Source organism: Podarcis muralis, chromosome 1, assembly GCF_964188315.1.
Source record: "Podarcis muralis chromosome 1, rPodMur119.hap1.1, whole genome shotgun sequence".
Taxonomy (NCBI): domain Eukaryota; kingdom Metazoa; phylum Chordata; class Lepidosauria; order Squamata; family Lacertidae; genus Podarcis; species Podarcis muralis.
In genome coordinates this window covers 114,923,858-114,951,037 of record NC_135655.1, presented here as the reverse complement: position 1 = coordinate 114,951,037, position 27,180 = coordinate 114,923,858, and positions in this window count along the sequence as shown.

The window sequence follows — 27,180 nt, the reverse complement described above, 5'->3', positions numbered from 1 at the left end:
ATCAGTTTGGGGCTGGGGTTAAATGCACTAACACACACAGCTCACCACCTTCAAGTTACAAAAAAGGAGATTCTGACTAAACATTCGGAAAAACTTTCCGACAGTAGGAGCTGTTCGACAGTGGAACAGACTCCCGCGAGAGGGGGTGGACTCTCCTTCACTGGAGGCTTTTAAGCAGAGGCTGGGTGGCCATCTGTCACGGATGCTTTAGCTGAGATTCCTGCATTTCAGGGGGGTTGGACTAGATGACCCTTGGATCCTTTTCAACTCTAAGATTCTATTATTCTGTGCTTGGAGAGGGCTAAAAATCACATCACGCACAGGAATGGATCCTAACTCACACAAGTGCCTGTAGCAAAGTCTCCCCTCAGCTAGCATTTTGCCTCTTCTTAAACAGCTAGTTTTTAAAGTCTGATCATTCTGCCAGTTTTATCTTTGAGCCACAAAGATTGGTTTTAAAATCTCAGAGTAAGCCTTACAGACCCCATTGGAAAAATATTAGTTTTGCATGCTCTGTAGGTATGTGTATATTTGTGTGTGTGGGTTTAATTAGGTACAGCTGAGTACTAGATCTGGATTGCAAGGTTTACCTTTAATAAGACAACGGAAAGGCTGTTGCATGTTTGCCTTTCAGGAGCTTGCTGCAATAAACCAGCAGTTTGTGTGTGTGTGTGTGTGTGTGTGTGTGTGTGTTCAATATCCGCATGCAATCTTCGCAGCCTGTATAGGCAATCATAGCATTTCATTGTCCAGTGCTATCATTACAATATTGTTATCATCTGAGCTTGAGTCTGACACTTTCTCTAAGACCTTTCAAATAACCCCTTTACTAGGCTTCAGTACCAAACCATTCAGGGCAAATCTCTGCTTTGTGCTTGTCAGCCTTAATAGACTGAATGTCACTTTTGCCTGTAAAAAGTGCCCGCTCTTCAGCTGTCAGTCAGTCCTTGCGGTGTCAGCTGAGAGCGTGGCTGGAGCCGGCTGGATTAGAGGGTAGTTACCATAGCTGTCAGATTACTGACAACCTGACACCCACATCCCCAACTTCCTTTTACTGTATTTGGTTTCCATCCAGCTCCTTGGACCTTTCTTAAGGTGGATCCATCTGTTGGAACTAAATGATAGATTTCATAGGCAATTGGGGGAAAGGGTTTTTTTGGGTTTTTTGTTACGCTCTCTGCATATGCCTTTCCGTTTTTAGAATAGCACTTGCATTCAAATTGCTGGGTTTTTTTGTTTTGCAAAATGACATTTAACGGAACATTTTAGAAGCAAATAGCAGCCATAAAGCACCACATGCCTGTGCATTTAGCACAGTTCGTTTTCTTTACTCTAATGGAAAGTGGGGATATATAATGGGAACGAAGGCTCCGGATACTAAACCCATCTCATCTTCCCATGACTCTCCTCCATACATTGGCTCCAACATGTCTTTTATGTAAAATCTCTCCCTGTCTCAAGCAGGGGCTTTGCTGACACTCACTGACAATTTGTGCTATTGACACTTACTGAAATCAAACACATGGCATGACGAATTACAATGCTGCTCCCCCCCTTCTCTTTGCCCTGTAGCATTTTTCAACCTTTCTCTTCCCCATCAGCGAGGACCAGGGTGGAACGATGTGGCCCAATTAAATAAACATACTTGCAATCCATTGAGCAGACAGGAAACTACTAACCCACCTGGTGTTTTAGGTTCCTTGTGAGAGGTGCTTTTTTCGGGGGGGGGGGGACACATACCCCTAAACATTTTGTGAATCTAACAGGAGAAGCAACTTAAAAAATTAAAATTTTAGTTTCTTCTCCAGCACGGTGAATTGTCAGTTCCATTGCTACCTCCGATGGCGGCCTCATTTCCTGTCATGGTGTTTTCTGAGTCTCAGACGGAAGCAAGCATTTAATGTGTGAAGTAGGAGTTGGAATCTAGCACGGTGATTGGTCAGTTTCGTTGTTACCACCTTCATTTCCTTTCCCAGTGATTTTCTTGAGTCAAAATGAGAGTACCCCTAAATATTTTTTTAGGAAAAAAGCACTGCTTGTGAGCATTCCTGGATAGGCGCTGGGAGACTGGGCAGTTCTTGCACACCGACATTTCCAAGTGTTAGGTGTTACGTGACCCTGCTGAAGTAAATAGGGGAAGTTCAGGAAGGCCCACAAAGAAGAGCAATGGAAAACATGGCAGATCTGGCTTCAAGAGAGCATGCAAAGGCACCAGGGATTTCTCTCCTCTTGGAGAGAAGGCTATGGGGACAGGTTCAGAGACACTAGAATAACAGAATTGTAGAGTTGGAAGCGACCCTGAGAATCATCTAGTTCAACCCCCTGCAATGCAGAAATATGCATCTGTCCCATGCGGGGATCGAACCTGCAAGCTTGGCGTTATCAGCACCATGCTCTAACCAACTGAGCTAAATTCCAGAGAGCCCAAGAGGATAAAATGAACTCCTTTATATGTCAGAAGGATATGTATGGAGTCTGTTAACCTTCTGTAGCTTCACATTTGACTATTGCCCAAAGGCCCTCCACCAGATATTATCGAACTCCAACTTCCACCAGCCCCAGCTCATTTAATGCGGCATTCTTAACATTGTGCAGTAAAACAAAAACCCAAAAGATCATCAGAGTTGAATAAGAATTCTATTTTCCCCAGCATGCCTTGAGTTCTTCTCAGAAAGTAAGGTACAACTCAAAGAGCACAGCCAAGGAATACATTCCTTTACATACATTCCTCTCAGTACAAGTAGGTTGATATCATCTACCATGCTGCAGTAAAACAGTGGTTTAGCTTCAATGTATTCATACTGAGCATTAGAATGAATTTCATCTCTCCCACAGCAAGCAAGAATAATTGGGATTTCTTTTTTGTGGGGGTGGTACTTGTTGAGAGACATGAACCTTGCAACACTAGTTCAAAAGAAGGCTTTAAGTTGCATTAGATGGTTTCCACAACAGTTCCATGATACTCTTGGTTGGACAAGCATGCAGTAAAGGTAAAGGTACCCCTGCCCGTACGGGCCAGTCGTGTCTGACTCTAGGGTTGCGTGCTCATCTCGCTCTAGAGGCCATGAGCCGGCGCCATCCGAAGACACTTCCAGGTCACGTGGCCAGCGTGACGAAGCTGCAGCTGGCAAGCCAGCACCAGCGCAGCACACGGAAACGCCATTTACCTTCCCGCTATATAAAGCGGTACCTATTTATCTACTTGCACTTAAGATTGCTTTCGAACTGCTAGGTGGGCAGGAGCTGGGACCAAAAGACGGGAGCTCACCCCGCCGTGGGGATTCGAACCGCCAACCATACGATCGGCAAGTCCTAGGCACTGAGGTTTTACCCACAGCGCCACCCGCGTCCAATATGCAGTAGCTCTCAGCAATATTCAGCCGCGGCCCAAAGTTATTTCTAAGAAGACCAAGGGTGGGATCCAAATTATGGCCTTGTGTCCATGGAAGGGCAGTAACATTAACAAACAGAACATTTTTGCAGATTCTCCCACATCCTTGCAGTGCCTCCAAGTCATGGAGAGACCTTCAAAAACAGAAGCAGATGAGAAGCGAAAGGAGGAGGGTTTTTTTGGGGGGGGGTATAGTTTTATAAGTTGTGTGTCTTTGTTTCTCAATTTGGTCCCTTTACATGGTTTTATATCTATTGTGGGATTTTATGCATTGTGACTTGCAGCTGTTTTTATTGATCATAGTTTAGTAATTATTTATTGTAAGTGTTAAGAGTGAATTTCTGTTTAATTATTGTTTGCTGGTGGTTTGAGACTTAATTTCATTGTGTACTATTATATTCTAATAGATTATTGAATATTGCTTTATTCCATTTTAATTCTTTCCATTTTAAAGTTATGTTTTATTATGACTTTTTGTATTGGATCAGATTATTACAAGGTTTGTGTTCTTTACTGTATATTTTGTTGCTGTAAACCGCCCTGTGTATAGTAATATACATAGAAAGGCGGTATACCAATTAAAAGTGAAAGGAAATGAAAATGAAACAATCACCTCTGCTCCCCTTTCATTAGGATCAAAAGGTCTTCTGTGATTGGAATTGGATCCGGTCCACTCCTGCTGCTAGCACTGCCTTTGGGACTTCTTATTGGGCAGGGGCTAGATAACAACATTGGACGACATACCGTATTTTTTGCTCTATAAGACTCACTTTTTCCCTCCTAAAAAGTAAGGGGAAATGTATGTGCGTCTTATGGAGCAAATGCAGGCTGTGCAGCTATCACAGAAGCCAGAACAGCAAGAGGGATTGCTGCTTTCAATGCACAGCGATCCCTCTTGCTGTTCTGGCTTCTGAGATTCAGAATATTTTTTTTCTTGTTTTCCTCCTCCAAAAACTAGGTGCGTATTGTGGTCTGGTGCATCTTATAGAGCGAAAAATACGATATCTCATGGCAAAGCCACCTGGTGCTGCAGTTTCACAATGATTATACTTATAGAGCATCCTTGATGTAATTCACCTTGTAGTATAAGCATAGAAGCAATTTAGCAGAGTAACTTAAGCAAACTAATAATAATAATAGTAATATGTAGGCAGGGCCCTAGCAGAAGGAGCTTGTAATCTAAATTCGGACAGTGGGGGAAGGTCAGGGTAAAAAGGAAATAAGTGTGAACCCCCTCCTGAGTTTTATAGACTCCGTTTTGGGGGTCTTACAGGGCAGTCCTACGCACAGAATGATCCTATGGAATTCAATGGGCCTTGCTCCCAGATAAGTGTGAATAGGAATGCAGTCTTAAACTCCAAAAATAGTTAAGCCCTCCAAAATCCCTCTGATTTCAAAAGTCCTTAACTCTTTCATTGAAACGAAAGGGACTTAACTTTGCCTTGATCGTGCCTTTAGATCTGAAATCACAGCTGTGCATTGAATAAAGCCCTTGTAGCCGGACATTGGGAGTGAACAGGAGTTTAATCGGAAAGGTCAACTGAGATCTGCTTGACCCTTGCCACAATTGCCTCTCCAGTCTTCAGTACTGAACAAAAGCACTTCACTCCTGCATGAGGAACCTTCAAGCCCTGTTCACACACTTCCTTGCCTATGAGGATCCCTGCCCATAGATTGGTGTGGGGATTCTGTGCTCTTTTTCTTCTTACGGCGCCATTTTTTCTCTCGCCGCGGGACCGACTTCTGGGTCAGAAGAGCACCAGAAATAGCATGTGCACATGCACACGGGCGCTCCTCCATCTCGGAAGTGCGCTGGAAATAGCGTGTGTGCATGCGCACTCCTCACCCGGAGGAGCGCCCGTACACATGCGTACATGCTGTTTCCAGCACTCTTCCGACCTGGAAGAGCGCTGGAAATAGCTAGAGCGCACGCTCCAGCCCACCGAGAGGTCTGCCAGGGAGTGGACTGGCCCGGCCTCAAAAAACGTTGCTGACTCCTGGTTTACATATTTGTGCAGACTGTTCAGAAGACCAGCTGAAAACACACAGGTCAGGTGCAGAGTCTGCTGCTGCCCCCCCATCACAGACTTCACATTCCCATACTGTTCACTGGCAACTATGTGAACTGGACTTAGGAGAGGTTTCATTGGCTGTTCCACAGACAGTTAAACTTTCCCCTGCTCTTTGGTGAAGTTTGTGAGATTTGTATGATGAAATATGACCGTCTACATTCCCCAGCTCCTAGCCACACCCTTATAACATTTCATGGTTCTGCAGCTGTTGCGTTCCAAGAAAGATGGGCCTGTTTATAGAGTTGGCGCTACCATTAGGCACACCAAGGTGATTGCCTCAGGCGGCGGAATCTCACAGGGATGCAGCGGCAGCAGATCCTGCCACTGCGCCTGCCTGCCACAACTGCCACTGCTGCTGGAGGAGCGAGGAGAGGCAGCAGTAGCAGGAGCCTGGCTTTGGTGGGGAGAGGCGGCAACTTTCCACTTCACCTCAGGCGACAAAACAGGGCAGGCCGCCCCTGTTTATAGACACTCTGCACCTCATTTGGCTCTGCTAGGTTCCTATCAGTTGGCCGCTGCTTGCTGGTATGGAGCAGTAGAAATGTTGAAACAAATATCTGGTTCCTCAAGGTCAGCCAAATAACCAAGTCACCGTACAATTTAAAGCACACACCAACAAGCAAACAAACAAAAACATCCAACCTGCAAGTTGGAGCGCTGTATTATGTTATCATTTTGATGGCAACCCTCATTTGACATTATGTATGAAAAGCATCTAAATCTTCTTGTGATGTTGTGGTTGGTCTTTTCATACATAATGTCAAATGAGGATTGCCATCAAAATGATAACATAATATAGTTCTCCTTCTTGCAGCCTGGAGATATATACAGTGGTACCTCAGGTTAAGTACTTAATTCGTTCCCGAGGTCCGTTCTTAACCTGAAACTGTTCTTAACCTGAAGCACCACTTTAGCTAATGGGGCCTCCTGCTGCTGCTGTGCTGCCGGAGCCCGATTTCTGTTCTTATTCTGAAGCGAAGTTCTTAACCTGAAGCACTATATCTGAGTTAGCGGAGTCTGTAACCTGAAGCGTATGTAACCTGAGGTACCACTGTATATATATAGAGAGAGGGAGAGAGAAAGAAAGAGGAGGCACTATAATAAACCAGAAAAAAACACTAAGGAGGGAATGACTGAACCACTAATGGACACGGATACCTTCTCAGATCAGCTTTCCTGATTTGTGACACCTGCCTGCCTCCATTTATTTTGTTGTTATCTAGCCCCTGCCCAGTAAGAAGTCCCCAAGGCAGTGCTGGCAGCAGGAGTGGGTTCCTTTCAATAAGAGAGCGCCAGAGACATAGGGCACCTCCAGGCTGTCCCTGTTTTGCAGAATGGATTCAGATGCATATCCAGCGATGTCTAGTGACCGTTGGACCTAACAGGGCAAAAGGCAGTGAACCTGACACTCGGTGGAGGCCAAGGAGAGGCAGCGCCAACTAATTCTAGGTTGGATTCCATCAGCAAAAGCAGCTGGGAAGGTAAAAGAGGAGTTGGGGGAAAGGAAAATAATTCTGTAAATTGTGTGTCTTTATTTCTCAGTTTGATCCCTTGACGTATTTTCGTATGTATTGTGGAATTTTATGCCTTGTAACTTGCAGATAATAATAATAATAATAATAATAATAATAATAATAATAATAATTTATTTGTACCCTGCCCATCGGGCTGGGTTTCCCCAGCCACTCTGGGCAGCTCCCAACAGAATATTAAAAACACAATAAAACTTCCCTAAACCTTCAGACAGCCTTCAGATGTCTTCTAAAAGTCACATAGTTGTTTCTTTCCTTGACATCTGATGGGAGGGCATCCCACAGGGTGGGTGCCACTACCGAGAAGGCCCTGGTTCCCTGTAGCCTCACTTCTCCCAGTGAGGGAATCGCCAGAAGGCCCTCGGAGCTGGACCTCAGTGTCCAGGCTGAACAATGGGGGTGGAGACACTCCTTCAGGTATACTATAGTAGTTTAGTAATTATTTATTGTAATTATTAAGAGTGAATTTCTGTTTATTGTCTGCTGGTGTTATGAGAGCTAATTTTATTGTGTGCTGTTATATTCTAATAGATTATTGAATGTTACTTTATCTGATATAAGTCTTTCCGTTTAAAGGTTTTGTTTTAGTGTGACTTCTTGTATTGGATCAGATTATTATAAGGTGCGTGTTCTTTGTGATATATTTTGTTGCTGTAAATTGCCTTGTGTATAGTAATATAGAAAGGCGGTATACAAATTAAAAATGAAATGGGGAAAAAATGAAATGAAATCCTCATCCCTGCCGAGTTCTACAAAGGCAACACTGGGACTAAGGAGGAGGAAACAGATTGACAGTGCCACACCCTGGATTGGTTTTAAGTAAAGAGATAGGAAAGTGAGGGCTGACTGAGATCAGATTTCAGTGGATGGGGCAGTGCCTCAGTAGCTCAAATGGATCACCCTCCACGAAAATGTAGGCGGATCAAAGCATTCTGCTGCTCTCTTGCAACAAACCCACTTGAAGAAAGAATCAGACTTTCTGCTGTTAGGAAAGTGACGGGGAAAGTGTGGGATGAATGAGTGACTAATGGGAAGATGCATGAAGACCTTGCAAACAAATGCTCATTGCATGCAGGACAAATGCTTATTGTCATATAACCTCCCTGCAAGCAAATCAGGACAACTGCTCAATAAAGAGAGGAAATAGTTTCATTTTCAGCTAACTTTGGCCACCAGCTGCCTTTCTCCCTTCTTTCCTTCTGCACAGCACAGCTCCCAGACCGCATCCCTGCAGGCAAATGGTCCATTCAGGAATATCTGCAAACCATTAGCTCCCACTGTGGGGATTTCAACCTCTGAGGATTAGCAAGCAGTCAAGTATAGCCTGTCATCAGCTGCAAAAGTATTAAGAAGTACTCAGTTAAGTAATCTGAGATTATGTCCTATTCAATTAACCCTTTACTGAAGGATGATAAGTTAACTTAACAAAGGTGCCCTTATAAGAAGCAAAGAGATGAGCACCGTTATAAAATATTGCAGTAGGTTGCAGATACAGGTGACCCATTATGTTGCAGGGACACCCATGTGCCATTGCGGTGCATTTCTATGTGTACACAAACAAACAAACACAACGTATTTCTCTATCTACACCAAGTGATTCCTGCCTTCAGAAACCAAGCTACCCGGTTTTTATGAGTTGAAAGCAAGTACAGCACAGCAAGGTTGTTAAATGCCAACAGCATGCCCTCCAACATTTCTCCAGTGAAAATAAGGATTTCCTATTCCATAATCATAATTTTGTTATTTATACTCCACCCAGTATGGGTGGTGTAGTGCTTAAGAGCGGTAGACTCGTAATCTGGTGAACTGGGTTTGCTTTCCCGTTCCTCCACATGCAGCTGCTGGGTGACCTTGGGCTAGTCACACTTCTCTGAAGTCTCTCAGCCCCACTCACCTCACAGAGTGTTTGTTGTGGGGGAGGAAGGGAAAGGAGAATGTTAGCCGCTTTGAGACTCCTTCGGGTAGTGAAAAAGCGGGATATCAAATCCAAACTCTTCTTCTTCACCCATCTGACTGTGTTGCCCCAGCCACTCTGGGTGGCTTTCAACATACATAAAACTACCATACCCTCTCTGATTACTATACCCTAAGGATGTGTGTTTCTTTTTTAAAAATAATAACAATATTTTTTATTGATTTTTCCATGTATACTTCTAACAACATATCTTTAACAATTTTTCATATTTTGACCCTCCTTCCCTGGACTTCCCCCATACTCCCATTTTGTTTTATTTCCATATTATTCACCCTGCGTATTGTTTCCCCAAAATTTTCTCAATACATATACAGTCATACCTCGGATTGAAGAACCTTCAGGATGAATATTTTCAGGTTGCGCTCCAAATGAATATTTTCGGGTTGCGCTCACCAAATAATAATAATAATAATAATAATAATAATAATAATAATAATAATAATAGTAACAACAACAACAACAACAACAACAACAACAACAATACACCAACCACACCTAAACATATTTTCTTTCAAACAGACACTTCTCAACATACTTTATCCTAAAATATGATTTTTTTATATGCATTTTCGTATATATTTTGGAGCCAGGAACTGCATTGCAAAATTCAGGGAAGTGCTAAAGCCAAAGGATCAGAGCCGGATTTAGGTTTGATGAGGCCCTAAGCTACTGAAGGTAATGGGGCCCTTTATATGTCCTTTGTCAACAACAAATTGTCACTGTTTTTGGTGTTGAATATATGCTATATGGTAATTTGTGGACCTAATGGGTATCTAAAGCCATTTGCATATAACAAAATATGTATTTTATCAAAGTAATTGTTGAACTGAAATACAATTAAGAAGAAGTACAGTGGTATCTCAGGTTACATACACTTCAGGTTACATCCGCTTCAGGTTACAGACTCAGCTAACCCAGAAATAGTACCTCAGGTTAACAACTTTGCTTCAGGATGAGAACAGAAATCCTGCTCCAGCAGCGCGGCAGCAGCTGGAGGCCCCATTAGCTAAAGTGGTGCATCAGGTTAAGAACAGTTTCAGGTTAAGAACGGACCTCCGGAACGAATTAAGTACTTAACCCGAGGTACCACTGTATATTAATAGTGAAATACAATTAAGAAGAAGTATTTTGGGGAGAGGGCCCAAGAGAGTGGGGCCCTCAGCTATAGCTTGTTTAGCTTATACGTAAATCTGGCACTGCAAAGGATAGCTCCATTTCAACTCACACATTAGTCCAGGAGGCTCGGATCAAGTCAGTTTATACCGGAATTTGCAAAGAATGGATTTTTCAAGCATCCCTAATGGATGCACCCTTTGATTCCTTACATACGCCCACCCATCACCTTACATGAAACACTTGGAAAAACCACCTCTGCAGAGATAGAGGCCAGACAGTGGCCAGTGATTGGTCTGGGAACAGCACGTGCTGAAGCGAAACAGCTGTGGACCACCTGATTAGTGCCTAGATGGGCAGCGGCTGTGTGCTTTCTAAAGGAAGAGTGAGGTGCCTGCAATAAACAAAGAAGCATAGAAAGGAATACAATACATGAAGCAATGAATGGCTTTTCTGGGCACTGCATTCCATACAACATGTTACCGGTTCAGCTCCATAGATTGTCTATGGATCCTCCCCCTTTCTGCTACAATTATTTTTTTTTTAAAAAAAACCAAACATGCCGCAACAATTGCTTGCCGACTGTTCTAAAAACATTCATATACAGAATTACCATTAAAAACAAAAACAAAAACCAAAGACCCACAAACTGGAGACGTGGAAACATAAGATTTTTGTTTACTCCTACTGTTTTAAAAAGAAGACAAATCAATTATAACTAATTGCTTTATTATTGTCGCCATTATTATTATTTTCACTCTAGGCACATACTGGGAAAAGCAATCTTCGGTCTGAAGTGATTTTTTTACAGGCTGCCTTTGAGAGCCCCCGAAAATGGAGTTTTATAATAGAAGTGCTGACACAACCTTATCTGCAATATATTGGTGTGAACTGTATAATAAGCAGTTATTATGTATGTGTAAAAATAATGAGAGCCTGTGTCTGAAGAGAGTTAATGTAAAATGCTAAGCAATTATAGTTGGTTACACAGTATAGGTTAATGTTCTTTCATATAGCTACACATTCCTTCCCCCGCCTCCCCCTCCCCCTTCTTTTGTCCTCCAGAACTCCTAATGAAAATTTTTGAGACCTGACGGTAATGATAAGCAGCCATTCACATGTCCTCTGTGTCAAGACTGGAGCATTAATGCCTTTCTTCATATAACATTTTGCATAGCCTAAAGCATCTATTAAAATCCTTTGTAAAATTCATGAAACAAAAGTGGTCGGCTGAGTCTAGTGGGAGAGAAAGTAAGCTGCTTATTAGCAAAAAGTCAAAAACACAGGGCCAATTACGTAGCCTGAGAAGGGAGTCTAAGGAACTATATGGGGAGTAATTCTTTCTTTAGCTCCACCGGCTCAAGGAAGAGAGGAAACTTAGACATATATATGTGTGTGTGTGTTTCGTTCTAAGCAGTAATTAAACTAAAATGTTTGGAGTTAGAAACAGCTCTATAACAACTGAAAGAAATGCTTAAGAGAAACAATTGCCCGGTTTCTTACAGAGATGCTAAATTGGTAGGATTTGGTGATACTCCCCGAAGAAACGGCTAAGGGGTAGTCAAGAGAAGCCGAGAGCTCAGGAGATATGTAAAGAATCTGTTTGGTATTTCAAATACGATAAATTAGATATATAAAAAAAGAGCCTTCCTTCCGAACAAGCAACATAAAACTGAATAAACCTACAATAAGATTGCCCTTTTTCTGTTATAAACTTGACATTAAGCCTGTCATGTTCAATGACAACCTAACAGACCTCATTCTTTTACCCTTTGGAATTTGAAAGATTGGCAGATGCCATGATTTCCTTAACATAAAAGACCTTACAGATAATGTTGGCTGCGCTTACTTTCGGTTTCCGAACTTCACTCCCGTACTTTTAGAATCATCGGGTGAGATTTGCAAATCGGGCTGGAGATTTGCTTTTGGTCAATAATTGCTTCTGACCGCTTGGAAAATCTTTCCCTGACAAAAGGGGAAAACGTGACTTGAGCAGCAATTTTTTTAACGATTTGCTTTACTAGTCAAAATATTCCCCAACATTCATAATAATGAGATGCTTTGCACAAAACAGTTCATTATTATGAAAGGAGGGTGAATTACTGTAAAGTTTGGAAAGCTAAGCCGAGGCAGAACTTCACTGTGTTGGCTCTAAACAGAATACAGAACAGTGGTTTTGTTTAAAGCAACCCTCTTCTCACATAAAAAAAGCCTTTTTACCCAGGGCCAGCTCACCCATGAGGCAAGGTGAGGTAACTGCCTCAGGCAGCAGGGCCCACCGGGGCAACAGACCCCTATGTTGATCTTTCTCCCCCCCCCTTCCCAATGTAGATCTTCCCTGGCTCCTTCTTCCCTGGTGTAGAAGGGGGCGCCATTTTGAGTTCCTCCTCAGGTACCAAAATGTATTGGACCAGCCCATATAGACACAATTTCTCTCTGCCTCTTCAAGAATGTGGAATGTGGCAAGGATGAAAAGTCTTATTTCCTAACAATGAGTTGGTCAGCTTTTAACAATTGTGTTGAAAAGGTTTAACATTTACAAGCTTGCGTTGGTCAATTAATTTTGGGGGGAAGGGGATGAATTTATTTTTGGCTGTTGGTGGTATAGCGTGAGATGGGGTTTTAAAAATTGTGTTTGGGGTTTATGATTAACACTAGCTAGAGGCCCACCATATGACAGTGTGTGTGTGTGTGTGTGTGTGTGTGTGTGTGTGAGAGAGAGAGAGAGAGAGAGAGAGAGAGAGAGAGAGAGACTGTGAACCTTGTTCCCAGTGATTCAGCCATCCAGTGTCAGGGCAGAGAGCAGATTCCGCCTGCACTTGAACAGTGTCTCCCAGAGGAATTAATGTTTGCCTTTCACACTCAATACGGAAACACTTAACTTGGAGACCTGTTGACTGGAGATTCCAACCATTGAGAATCCAGCCCACCTCCTCCCACCTCTGCCGCCCCATCATGACCTCTTTTTCTTAGCGATGGCATGTTGGGACTAGCTTTTAAATAGAGACATAGGAAGTATCCAGACTGTTGCTATTGTTTTGAGTTGGGGGGGGGGCTTAGACACCCTTAAATTCCTGGATCCAGTCGGTATTAGAATTTAATCAAGCCTCCTGAACACCTAGGTTCAGCAAGGGTGAAAATATAAGTCAGTCCAGTTTCCTGATAATCGCCTGGGAGATGAGCCATTAAGAATACCAAGGAAAGGTAATGGGCCATTAAGAAAGCAAGGGGGAGCTCTGTGCCAGATGGTGAATGGGTGAGGCCCTCCCTCAACTCAGAGTCAGTTAGTAGACAAAGCCAGAGTTTGAATTAGTCTTTAGGATTGGCTGTGATGTGACCTGGAGGTTTCAGGCTGGTAAAGGCAGCAAGCTGGAGAGGGTGAGAGCACGATGTTTTGTTTCTGTTTGAATCCAGAAATCATGGACTATGGGACAAACAAGTCCCTTTTGGGATGTTAATGCTGTGAACCCCTCCATCATAGACTCAAGTTATGCAAAGAAACCATATTTCCTAAAGGCACCACAGTCTCCACTCTGCTGACTGTTTAGTTAACAGCTGAATTGGTAATCTTGTAAAACAAGCCCTAAAAACGGGGGTGTTTTCCAATGCGAAAAGTGATGGGGATATGGAATGGAAAGTGTGGGAGAACAGTTGCTTGATGCAATGTCATCTCCCCACAAACTAATCGGAATAAATACTCATGAACTGATGATATGTAACTTCCCTGCAAACTTTGTGCAAACGAATCAGGATGAATGCTCAATAAACAGGCCATCTGGATGTTGCAGAGAGCCCTTTGCTGAAGCAACATCTTCCCAAACTGAGCTACCAGGGTCCTGCCTTGCCCCACCCAGATCTGGACTGGAAGAAGCCGTGGCGCTTGTTACCTCTTCCCAGTCCCCAGAGCTACTATGCATGGAACTTCATCAAAATGCACATGATGGAGTTAATTCTACAATGGCTTTCCTGTGGGATAGGCTGTCTTGTAAATACAGTGAGGTGGCCTTTGCATTTCTCAGATCCATTTAACAGAAATGAGCACACAGAAGCAGATCAGTTGGTCACTCTTCTTCGTTCCAGCTTTGACTGTATTACATTCACATTTTATTTGCTTCTGTGTGTAGACTTGTGCATGCAGAATCTCTCCTGGGGAGAAATGGAGCATATGGATAATGCAAAAAAACTTTGTTTCTGCAAAGGGGATGTTTGAACATTGTTGAGAATCAAATTATGTGGGGCTTGTGCGTTTAGCGTTTAGCTTTTGCAATGTGGACATGAAGGTAAAATATTTTGCTGGTTGCAATATTTATGAATTGTGAATGATACCTTGTCATTATAGTGTGTTTTGATGTATGGTGTATTATTATATATTAGTATGGTTCTGAGGTTTGTTTGTTTTTTACTTAAGGTGCACTGTTTCATTGAACAAATTATTGGAATTATTATTAGGATTATTATTGTTCATTGTATACTGTAGTTTTGAATGCGGAATTTGTATTGAACTTTTGTGTTATGGTTTGTAAATTTCTGTTGAAATATGAAGCAGTATATAAATTAACCAAACCAAACATCTGGTGGTCAGGGTTGGGGCCAATGAGTGCAAATGGCCGTCCCCTACCTAAATGAACACTTGAACAAATTATATCATAATCAATACTGAAAATACAATCAGCTGGATACACCTCTTCATTCCTGTACCTTTAGCCTCCCTTCTCCCCCCCCCCCCCACAATCAGGCCTTTATTTTAATTTAGTTCTTTTTGCAAACAGTATATATATATATATATATATATATATATATATATATATATATATCACCAATGTAGCATTATTCCCAAATGAGATTTAGGAGTTAGGAGTGGACTTTTAATGACCCAGTGCTGCAATTGTGCATCGTCCTCTTTTGCTGTTTACATTATGCATATCAACCAGCAATTTTACTTGCAAATGAAGGCTGCACTACTGAAGCCACATTTGAGCTCATAAGCCCCATAGATACTAATGGGAAGTCACGTGTGGCTTCCTGAATGCAGCACAGATGCTTAGGCAAAAAGACCTGTTTTTGTATGAACAGGATTTGCAGGAGCCCCTAAAGGTTGGCTGTTCATTTGGAGACTTTGGGTCATACATACTTCTCAGTAGATATGCAAAATCTCACACCCTGAGCCTAAGGCTTACTGCGATCAGCAAAACCATGTGCTCACACTAGGGCTGAAAACCTAAAGCAGTATAGTATGTACATAGATCAACAAGCATCAGATTTAATTGATAAATATCAGTAGGCACTCATTTTAATTAATGGGTCTGAGGAGGAGACTGATTGCCATCTTCAAATATCTAAAGGGCTGTCACATGGAAGATGGAGCAAACTTGTCTTCTGGAGAGTAGGGAGAAGCAAATGGATTCAAGCAAATGGATTCAAGCTACAAGAAAGGAGATTCTGACTAAATATCAGGAAGAACTTTCAGACAGGAAGAGCTGGGCGACAGAAAGAGCTGCCCTCAGAAGATCGTGGACTCTCCTTCACTGGAGGTTTTTTAGCAGAGGTTGGATGACCATCTGTCATGGATGCTTCAGTTGAGATTCCTGCATTGCAGGGGGTCAGCCTAGATGACCCTTTGGGTCCCTTCCAACTCTACACTTCTATGATTCCATGACAGTTAAAGGTCTAAGTTTTGAGGCTATTTCTATTGTGTTGCTATAATGAGGCAGGTGAGAGCTCGAAGCCTATTTTGTGGATCGAGGGCCCGACCCCCGCTATGTGAAATAAACACACAAGGACACGTGATATAAGGTTGATGGGCAAGAAAAGGCCACAACTTTATTGATTACAGCAGTGAAAAGGTATTGGCTTAGGCATTGGATGACTATAGGAGGTGGGTTTATTCAACAGTAGGTGGAGCCTGTTGATGCCAATCCAACTATAGGCTCACCCCTGATGTCACCGAGGGTCGTGCCATGGCCTCCCGCCAAGCAGGCATCGGACGGAATACACGACCGCCAGATTCCTTTAACGGAATAACCCACGGTAGATAGCATAGGCGATGGCCACACCTAGCCCTTGACACACATGAATCCAATGCCTAACCTACCCACCAATACCACAAAAGTTGTGACGATTGCTACGAGGTAGGCGAAAAAACCAAAAAGCCTAATGCCAAATGGAAAAATTCCTACCAGACCCCCCAGACAACCGGGGCGACCAACCTAAGGTCCATAGCAAGGCCAAAAAACCTAGACCCTGAGCTAAATGGGAGTGGAGGGTGGGTGACTCGCTGCAGGACGACGACGACTGAGGAGGAGGCGGAGCTGGAGCCACAGCATTAAGCTGCTAAACACGCCCCCCGGAGACACCTTGTTGGCTGCCTCCGGTGGGCGTGGGCGCCACCCAGGTGAGGAGGGGCGGGGGCTAAGGCCCCCGGCCAGGGGCGGAGCTCGGGCTCCCACCCACAACCACTCCCCTCTCTTCCAGGGAGGAGAGTCTTTGCCAAAGCTAAGCAGGTATGGACATAGTCAATTCCTGGACAAGATACTTCTTAGGAACGCTGCGTTAAGTTCCACTATAGAAGAAACAGGAGATATTACTGTATTAAGTAAATTAGAAATTAAATGAGGAATAAGTTATGAATGATGACTTATCCTTTTTTTTTAAAAAAAAAGGGTTACTTTTGTGTTTTAAATTCAAGCAACTCAAAAAAAAGATGCTGCTTTTATTAAGGAGTTGAGTACAATGTGCAAAATAAGAGCAACAACAAATTTATTTTTATGCCACTCTGGGCAGCTTCAAACAGAATATTAAAACACAAAATACCTCAAGCATTAAAAACCTCCTTGTACAGGACTGCCTTCAGATGTCTTCGAAAAGTCAGATACCGTGGACGCTCGGGTTGTGAACGTGATCCGTGTGGGAGGCACGTTCGCAACCCGCAGCGTTCACAACCCGCAGCGCCGCATCTGCACATCTGCGGGTTTTGATTTGCTGCTTCTGCACACGCGCAAAATGTGATTTAGCACTTCTGCGCATGCGCGACCGCCAAAACCCAGAAGTAACCCGTTCCGGTACTTCCGGGTTTCGGCGCATCCGTAACCCGAAAAAACGCAACCTGAAGTGTCCGTAACCCAAGGTATGACTGTAGATGTAACCTCACTTCTCACAATGAGGGAACCACCAGAAGGCCTTTGGAGCTAGATCTCAGTGTTCAGGCTGAATGTTGGGGAGATGCTCCTTCAGGTATACAGAGTATTAAGAAGCACTTTTTTCTAGACTCCCCCCACCCCAATATTCAAAGTTTGGGCATATGATCAGGGCAGAGTGAGGACTCCCCTCCCCTATGGTGAAGCATCCTGCCCAGAAATACTTTCTGGCACCTACTTTGTATAGTTTTAGGCACCAGATTAACAATACAACCCTGTGCACGTCTACTTAGAAGTAAGCCCTTCTGAATTCAATGGGTTGTATTCAATGCTAGTCCTACTCAGAGCAGACCCACTGAAACGGAGGGACATGGCCAACTTAATTTCAATATGTCTACTCTGAGTAAAACTTATTTACAGCAACCCAATGAGACTTACTCCCAAGTAAGTGCATATGGGACTGCAGCTGCAAACCATTTTGTTTGCCTTTCGACAAGGAGAGAGGTTGATGATACTGGTGCTGCTGTTGGGATTTCACAGCAAATCCCATATTATTTATTTTATCGTGTTCATGCCATGTTCTGCATTTAATGATGTTATTGAATTTGTAATTTGTGTTATTGTCGTGTTTGATGATGTTTTATTATATCTTTCCTTGAAAGCCAGCTTTGTGTTTTTTCAAAAAAGCATAAACATCGGGATCTATATGTTTTAAATGAACAAACTAAAATGTTCTTTAATAGGTGAGCAGCCTGACATAAAATGTTGTGTGCTTTTGGCTTTCCTGTGATATTGCAAAAATCATCCTGGGTAGACAGCCTGATGTATATGCTTAAAATTAGGGTGCCAAGAAAGATATCTATATGCTAATCTAATATTAGAATGACTGTTGGGAATATCTCTAAAATCTCAAGGTCATATCCAGTACTGATGGTGTAACCTTTCATATTCTGAAATTCTTGTTTCAATCTAGAAACAGCATAACCAGAAATCTCTGTATTACATTGCTTATACAGATACTCCTTAATCTTCCTCCACCCAACCAGATCCCCCCCTTTTTTCATGTTCAAGTGATATTCTTATGTTCTCTTTCATAAAACAGGCCATCAGGTTTCACACGGTATATAAAAATGATGTGCATTGTAAGTTTCCAAATGTGCTGATATTTCTGACATCTCTCCAACGCATTGTAAGGAAATTTCAGAGAGATAAAAGAAGAGATGGCTGTAACTTTGTGGCAGTGGGGAATGAACCGGCTTGTGTTCCCTTTATCAGAAGACCTGTCCAGTTCCAGAAGAATTATACATTCTTGTTAAATTATTGTAGGGCACCATGAATGAGGGAATCATGTAGCAAATCACATTTTCCATATCATGATGATCTAGGGATGGAGTGAATAACAGAGCATGTGTTTTGCATGCAGGAAGTCCTAGAGAGTCAATTTGTGGCCTTTCTAGGCAGGGCTGCTATGATCCAGTTCAGACCTTGTAACATAGGTGCCAGCTCCTAGGAGCTGTGGCACTCCCCCCCCCCCAATGTATTTTTAAGGGGGCGAAAATGCCCAAGTGTTCCCCCTCGATGTTCAGAGGGTATTCAGCTCCAACCCTGGCTCTTCGCGATGCTGTGTGTGTGATGACAGGACGTTGCATGACATCACACACATGATGTCAGGACATCGCATTCACACATGATGTCAGGACATCGCATTAGGCCCTCTCGATCGTCTTGAGAAGCTGATGCCCCTGCCCTGTAGACATCAGCCTTTTCAGGTCAGGGGGGCCACCTGTAGGACAAATATACATTTGGAGACCCACTTCTTAACATTGTGCTTTATATATGGATGGTGGAGTTGCTCTTGCAACTGACCTTGGCCCATCCGTAGAAGACCAAATGGTGTAGACCAAGTCCTTGAGATGTTGATGGACTCCAACTCCCATAATTCATGACCATTAATCATGCTGGTTGGGGTTGGTGGGAGATATAGTCCAACAAGATATGGAAGGCACCACAGTGGCCAGTACTGGTGTAGGCCAGTAGTTTTTCAACCAGTGTGCTGTGGTACCTTGAATGATGGTCAAGGTTGCCATGGGCAATACTGGCCTCTGCCCCTCTCCTTCCCTCACTCCTCTGATGCCCTTTCACATCTCTGCCTCCCAAAGGCTTGCACAGCTGTTTGTTGCAGCAGCCCTGGCTACAAGCTCCACAGGCAAATGGTGCCTCTAGGGCTGTCCAGGGGGCACTGGTTGCCAGGAGCTGAGGCAGCCTCAGATTAAGCAAGCAGTCCATCCAGTCCACCAGCCCTTGCTGTTGGGAATGGACAGATAAGTCCCAGGCCCCTGTGGGGCAGTGTGAGGAGGCACCTCTCTTTGGGGCAGGGGGGGCAGCTCAGAAACCAGGGGCGGTGGCAGTGGTTGCCCCCAAGGAGAGGGGAGAGGAGAGCAGGCTGAGGGAACACTCCACAAGGGAGGGTGTTTGATAAAAGGTGAGAGGCTGCTGGCTCTGCAGGCAAGGGGTGACACAACTGGGCTCCTGAGCCCCACAGGGGTGCTGCAGAAATATTGTCGTTGGTCAAGGGAGCTGTGGACTCCAAAAGGTTGAAAACCTCTAGTGTAGGCAATACAGTATTGGACAGAACAATGGTCTGACTTGTTATAAAACAACTTCTGATGTTCATTAGCCTCTTTCTGTAAGCAGCCGTGGCTGGAGAGGCCTATGAATGTTTATTTAAATGTACGAAGAGTTAATACCAGAAAGACAAAATAATTGTCTGAAAAATATTTCAAACGCCACTTCTAGAATGTCTTGTGGTTACTGTTTGTAGAACCCAACCCCCTTGCCCAGCTCAGCTTTTAAAAATAAACTGTACATATCACTAAGCAGATAAAATTTTTCAAAACTCTTATCTCCCTGTAGTTTCACTAACATGTTAACCTACTTACAGCAATTAGTGCTTCATTAGTAAGGCTAACTAACTGTTGCTTTGCCCTGTAATGATTTGCCAGGTTTTCTATATACAAGTGCATAATCAATGTTTTCCAATTACGGCTATAGTGCAACCACTATTTCAAATAAACTAGATAATAATACAAACCCATTACTGAATCTGAAGTAGCAGAGGCATTTAATTGCCAGGCAGTTCTTCTCAGCTTTTAAAATTTTTCACACTAATGAAGTGTCATACAAAAAAGTTGTATTGATTTTTCCACCACATGGCTTCAACCACAAATATGTAATTATCCCTTTTATATCTAGCAAGGGGATTAAAATAATCTATAGTATATAGCCTTTACTTATCCCTGATGGGTTTAGTAGTACTTTTACCCTTTTCAAAATATGCAGCATTTTGATGAATGAACTTTCAGTAAAATGTTGCTTTATCTGCTTCATATCTTTAGTGTGTGTGTGTGTGTGCGTGTGTTTTAAAAAAGAAGAAAGCTATCTGGTAAGCAAGCAATGGAATTTTAAATCCTGGCTTCCCCTAAAGCTTTCAAATACTGCAGAGCTATTGAAGTAAGTGGGAATTTCCATAGTGATTAAAATTGCATCAAGGCCACAGGCAGTCGATATTCTGTACATTTACTCACAATTAGTTCATGTTAACATTATTCACCTAATGTTCAGTGCTTGAAGGATGGCTCATATTCTAGAGCTATAGGATGAGATCTGACATTAATCATTCTCAGAACTGGCCCATTTAAATCAATGTGCCTAACACTGAGTATGAGTAGTGTTGAATATCATCCAAAGGCAGAATTTGTGAAATTTTAAATGTGAATGTGTGTGTGTGTGTGTGTGTGATTTAGCCATTTTCTTTTTCTATAAAAGAATTCCTTGAATAGCACAGGAACCTACAAATTATGTGGATATTGCCATATTTGGTTAAACAGAATGAAATCCAGCAAGCACCAATTCATTGATATACTGTCACGAAAATAATACTGAATGTCATTCAGGAGCTCCCCCTCCCCCACACTCAGTTATGACATTTTCCGGGTGGCCCTGAACTAGTTGCCATCACTCAATGTGACCTACCTCATAAGGTAGTTGTTAGGATAAGGTAGAATAACCCCGGCATATGCCATCTCGATCCTGCCAACCTAGCAGTTCGAAAGCATGTCAAAGTGCAAGTAGATAAATAGGTACCGCTCCGGTGGGAAGGTAAATGGCGTTTCCGTGCGCTGCTCTGCTTCGCCAGAAACGGCTTAGTCATGCTGGCCACATGACCTGGAAGCTGTACGCCGGCTCCCTCGGCCAATAAAGTGAGATGAGTGCCGCAACCCCAGAGTCGTCCACGACTGGACCTAATGGTCAGGGGTCCCTATGCCATCTTGAACATAGTGTATATGAATTCCTCAATTGACAGATTTAAATATTACATTTTCTATTTATTTTTCTCAAAGGACAGGTTGCGTGGAATACAGTGCAAAACTAAGGAAATCCTCAGTAGACAATATCTTCTGTGTTTAAAGAATTAAAACGGATTTTTAAATGGGCTGCTCCCTCTCTCTCTCTCATGCATATATGTTGACGTCACGAAGTATTTGCATTAATTGCCTTCATAACATTTATTTCAACGTAACTTTAAATGTGATCCTACCAAAATTAAACACTTGTTAGCCTCAGGGATCTTTAGAGAGTTAAAGCCTATGGTTAATTTCCCCTTTGACATCAATGGAAGGTTGCGATCCCATGTGCACTGACCTGGGAGTAATCCCCAAAGAACATAGTGGAACCTGAGTAAGCCGACACAGGATTTCATTGTCAATGTGATTAAATTTGGTGGGATCAGGGGCTTTAGTACCTGATGTCAATAAGCAGGGAGTTCCAAAGTGTGGATGCTGCAGCCCCAGAGTTGCCACTGATATACTAAGGATTTATGTAATCCTTGATATGTAGCATTATTCTTAATATTAGAATGTCAAAAAGTACCGCACTTTAGTAAATTGTCTCCTTGTCCCCTGCAAACTAAGCTACTTATAGCTGCTAAGATTTTCTTTTTCAAATACTGTAGAACCTCTACTTACGACCACCTTTACTGGGGCCCGATCCAATTTGCGACCGCGGCAAACCTGGAAGTAAATACCGGGTTTGCTGCAATTTGCGCACGTGCAGAAGCGACCTGGATCGACTTACAGTTGGACCTCCGGAACTGATTACGTCCGTAAGTAGAGGTTACACTGTACAGTCGTACCTCGGAAATCGAATGGAATCCGTTCCAGAAGTCTGTTTGATTTCCAAAACGTTCAGAAACCAGAAGCTCCTGCAGCCAATTGGAAGCTGCGGAAGCCCCGTCGGATGTTTGGCTTCCAAAAATAGTTCGCAGAACAGTCACTTCTGGGTTTGTGGCGTTCGGAAGCCAAAACGTTTGAGAACTGAGCTGTTCAAAAACCAGGGTACAATTGTACAGTGGTACCTCGGGTTAAGAGCTTAATTCGTTCTGGAGTTTTGTTCTTAACCTGAAACTGTTCTTAACCTGAAGCACCACTTTAGCTAATGGGGCCTCCCGCTGCCGCCGCGCCGCTGGAGCCCGATTTCTGTTCTTATCCTGAAGCAAAGTTCTTAACCTGAGGTAATATTTCTAGGTTAGCGGAGTCTGTAACCTGAAGCGTATGTAACCCGAGTTACCACTGTAATGAGTGACTATGCCACTGTGTGGGTTGCTTTTTCTTTCTTTCTTTTTTTATTTTTTGAAGGAAAAACTGTGCAAAATGAAAATCTAATGTTTCAAGGGATACATATGTTAAAAGCTGAACATGGTAGAATGCCTTTGAAGTCTTGCGATCCATATAGAAATGCCATAAAACACGCCAAAATAAATTTTCATGGTGGCTGGAATTCCTGCTTGTTCTAGGAAATCCTTTCAGACACCCACAGGACATATAACAGGTACGATCTGGGAGCTCATTGGGGGCAGAGGGCAGCAGCAACAGTGCCACAATTGGAATCAGCCCAAGGGCAGGACGTAATGTGAACTACGTCTCAACTCCAGAAACTATTAGGAAAGCCAGCCCAGAATATGAGAAAATATATTGTGGTTTTATGTTGTGAACCACCCGGAGATCTATAGAGTGATGTACTACTACTACTACTACTACTACTACTACTACTAGAATTATGTAGGAAATAGCATGTACCTTTTCTTCACCAATACTTTCCAGGTTTGGGAGATAATGTCTTAAAGGAGAGAGCATATTGTCTCTGTTACTACAGATCTATTTATATTCTGATGTATTTATATTCTGCTTCCTCAGAGAACTCCTTAGATGCTTCTAAGCAGGCCAGGGCACTCCCGAGTAAAGACAATGAGGGGCTAATCTGGACCTCTGTTTGGCAGCGGCAGGCCCCGATGGATTTCCATAACCCTGCCACTTCCACCGACTGGGGGGAAGGTTGGGAGAAAGGCTGGCACGGGGGAAGATGCCAGGATCAGGCCCACGGCATCATGTGACAGTAGTCAGGTCAGCACAGGGACCCATGCCAGCCTGGCCCCACCTTGCAAATGCCCCATTTCAGGGATTTGAGCTGGATCCTGCCAGTGAGGGCACATTTTTTAGTGGTACCTTTACCCAACTACCATTCCGGTGCCCTGTGGCATTCCTTGCCAGTGGGGCTTCCCTGTGGTTGGCAGAGCTCATCTGACACCAGAAGCTGATGGAATTGGGCGGAAGAACACCTCCAGCCCTTCCAAACCCCTCCAGCACAGCAAACTGGGAGGTTGGATTCCTTTGTTCGTACCGGTTACATCAGAGCAAAATGTGACCTAAGACTGCAATCCTATATCATACTTACTGGGAAATAAGCCCCATTGTATGCAATGGGGTTCACACCTGAGTGGACCCAAGTACAGGTTTTCATTGTTAATTCATTTTCCCCCATTGTTGCAAATATCATTTTGTTAAGTTTCATAAATTGTCTCCTCCGATAGAAATAAAAAAGACTCTGTTCCTTGTGTTACTTTAGCACAGATCTAAACAAAATAATTTGCCCTTATGATTTAGTCAACACTGGAGTTGCTGAGTAAAGCACAGTGAAATAAAATCAATAGATATATCTATCTATATATACCCCCACCTCCTTACCAATTTTCTACCCACTTGCTTTAGAGTAAGCCCCAGTGAACTCAACATACCATTGTGCCACCAGGAATTTAAAAATGAAGCAAAGCTTAGGCTTGCAGGAGGAAAGAATTATGCCAGATATAATGATTGTTCAACCTGACATGGTTCAACCTGAAATGTACACACATCTTTTAAAACATTTCTCCAGATCACAAATGGCCATCACCTTGACCGTTGACATGAAGCCATCAGAGTTATATTATTGACGAAACTTTCAGCTCCCCATCTGTTTCGCTGAATGAGCATCATACAGCTGTCAGCTAAGGCAAAGCACAAAACTGATTATCGCTTCTGACATTTTCCTTTCACAGTTTATGAAAGCAAAACACCTTGAGGTTTCTTGAACCCAGGAGTGGCAACTGTAAAAGACACCTTAGAACACAGAAGTAGGTCCTCTGGACCAACACAGAACAAGCCTGCTTCATCTTCTAAGTGACAGCCTGTGCTGGGCCCGGGGGTAAACCTGAGCAACACAGTACAGGTCCGGTCCCGAATCCAAGGATTCCGCAAGGAGTCAGTCCAATAGCACCAAGGCAAGTCACAAGGCAGGAAACCAGGCTAGGTCAGGTAGAGGGTATCATGCAGGTCCCAGCAAGTAGCAACGTTGCTCCCGCAACCTGGGGCGGGGTCCAACAGCCTTTTATCTCTGTCGGGGTAACGGCCAGTCCTGATCCCCCGGTGACTCACCTCCCTGTCTCGCCCGAAGGTGATCACTCCTCCTGCGAGTACTCAGGTCTCTCCTTCTCTCAGACATCAGTCTCTGCAGCTCGGGAGATGTTGGTGGGTTACTATACTCAGAGGCCACCTCAGCCTCTCCTGACCCAACTGGTAGTGGAGCATCTGTAAGTGATGGCCCAGCTGAAGGCAACGAGGTAATTCCTTCATCTGGAGCCAGGGCAGGCTCAGGCCCCTGACTCGGCCCAGTTGGTGCTTGTTGCAGGGGAACCTGTGCAGACTGGGGCTCTTCAGAATCAGGCCCCAGATTAGGTTCAGCTGCCACCTGAGGCAAAGGATCCAGTGCAGACTGAGACTCCTCTGGCTCCGAGTCCGAGCCCAAGTCCCAGGCCATGACAGCTGTTTCATCTTCCCTTCTCCGGCCTAAGCAAGATCGAGCAAGACTTGCAATGAACTGCTGAAAGAGGTAGACATGTTTTCAGACAGATCGCCATCCTGGCAGTCCTCCTCCTCTGGACATGCTCCCATTTGTCAGTGCCTGTGACCTTATAGTAAATAATTGTACATGCTTCAAAAAAATGGCAATGGTGCAAATCCATTAATGTGTGCAAATTTTATACTCACCAGTGTTCACTTTGGCCCTGCTCCTGGTGAGTTGGGTTTCCTCTTTTGGGGGCCATGCATACGTGGCCATCGGTCCTGTATACCTGAAGGAGCATCTCCACCCCCATCATTAAGCCCGAACACTGAGGTCCAGTTCTGAGGGCCTTCTGGCAGTTCCCTCACTGTGAGAAGTGAGGTTAGAGGGAACCAGGCTGAGGGCCTTCTCGGTAGTGGCACCAGCCCTGTGGAACCCCCTCCCATCAGATGTCAAGGAAATAAGCAACTATCTGACTTTTAGAAGACATCTGAAGGCAGCCCTGTTTAGGGAAGTTTTTTATGTTTAATGCTGTATTGTGTTTTTAATATTCTGTTGGGAGCCGCCCAGAGTGGCTGTGGAAACCCAGCCAGATGTGCGGGGTATAAATAATAAATTAATATATTATTATTTTAATGGGTTTGGGAAAGGTAGCAGCAGCAGCAAGAAAAACTATCTGAAGCCTCATCCTCAAGGATAAAACATGTCTCCCTGGAAAACATGATGGAAGAATGTGAGAGAGAATCGAGATGGCATTTGAATAATCACAATGCATGAACACAGTGGACTGGGTCTAATTTGCCACAGGGGCAGTTCCAGTGAGATGGGGTTTGCGACTCACTTAGGGAGTATCATTACAGATAATTTGCCCCTCCTGTTTTACTGCAGCTCCATAGACAAAAGCAGGAGGATGCTAGGCTAGTGTGGGGAATGTGTACATAAAGGTAAAGGGACCCCTGACCATTAGGTCCAGTCATGGCCAACTCTGGGGTTGCGGCGCTCATCTCGCTTTACTGGCCGGGGGAGCTGGCGTACGGCTTCCGGGTCATGTGGCCAGCATGACCAATCGGCTTCTGGCGAACCAGAGCAGTGCACGGAAATGCTGTTTACCTTCCCGCCGGAGTGGTACCTATTTATCTACTTGCACTTTGACATGCTTTCGAACTGCTAGGTTGGCAGGAGCAGGGACCGAGCAATGGGAACTCACTCCGTCGCGGGGATTCGAACCGCCAACCTTCTGATCAGCAAGCCCTAGGCTCTGTGGTTTAACCCACAGTACATAGGCCTTCTCATTCCCTATTCCCCACAAGAGCTTGGCATGCTCATGCTATCAAAGGTAGGGAGGGGGGAAAGGCCTTTGCCATGTCCTGGGGGTGTGTGTCCCCTCTGCATGCTGATACTGTGCCACCAATGGACTTGATTAAGCCTCAAATGTATAGTACACAAACCGTTTGCTCTTGGAGTAATGCTACGGCAACCAGAAAATTGAAGCTGTTCTTACCGAACACGGCTGACTATAAATCAAACTACCTCAAAGGCATGGGAAATCCTCCCGCAAAACTACAAAGCACACTTTTCTGTCTGTGCCTCATGGTTCATCCCCACCCTTCCCCTTTGCCTTACAACCGGGAGCATGACTCCAGCTTCCAAGCAGCCGGCTGCCCAGGAAGAAGCCCAGGAAGAGTAAGAGGAGGGACAAACGCCTCAAAATATGGACATGGGCAAGGGGCCCTGAGCTATAGCATCCTTAGCA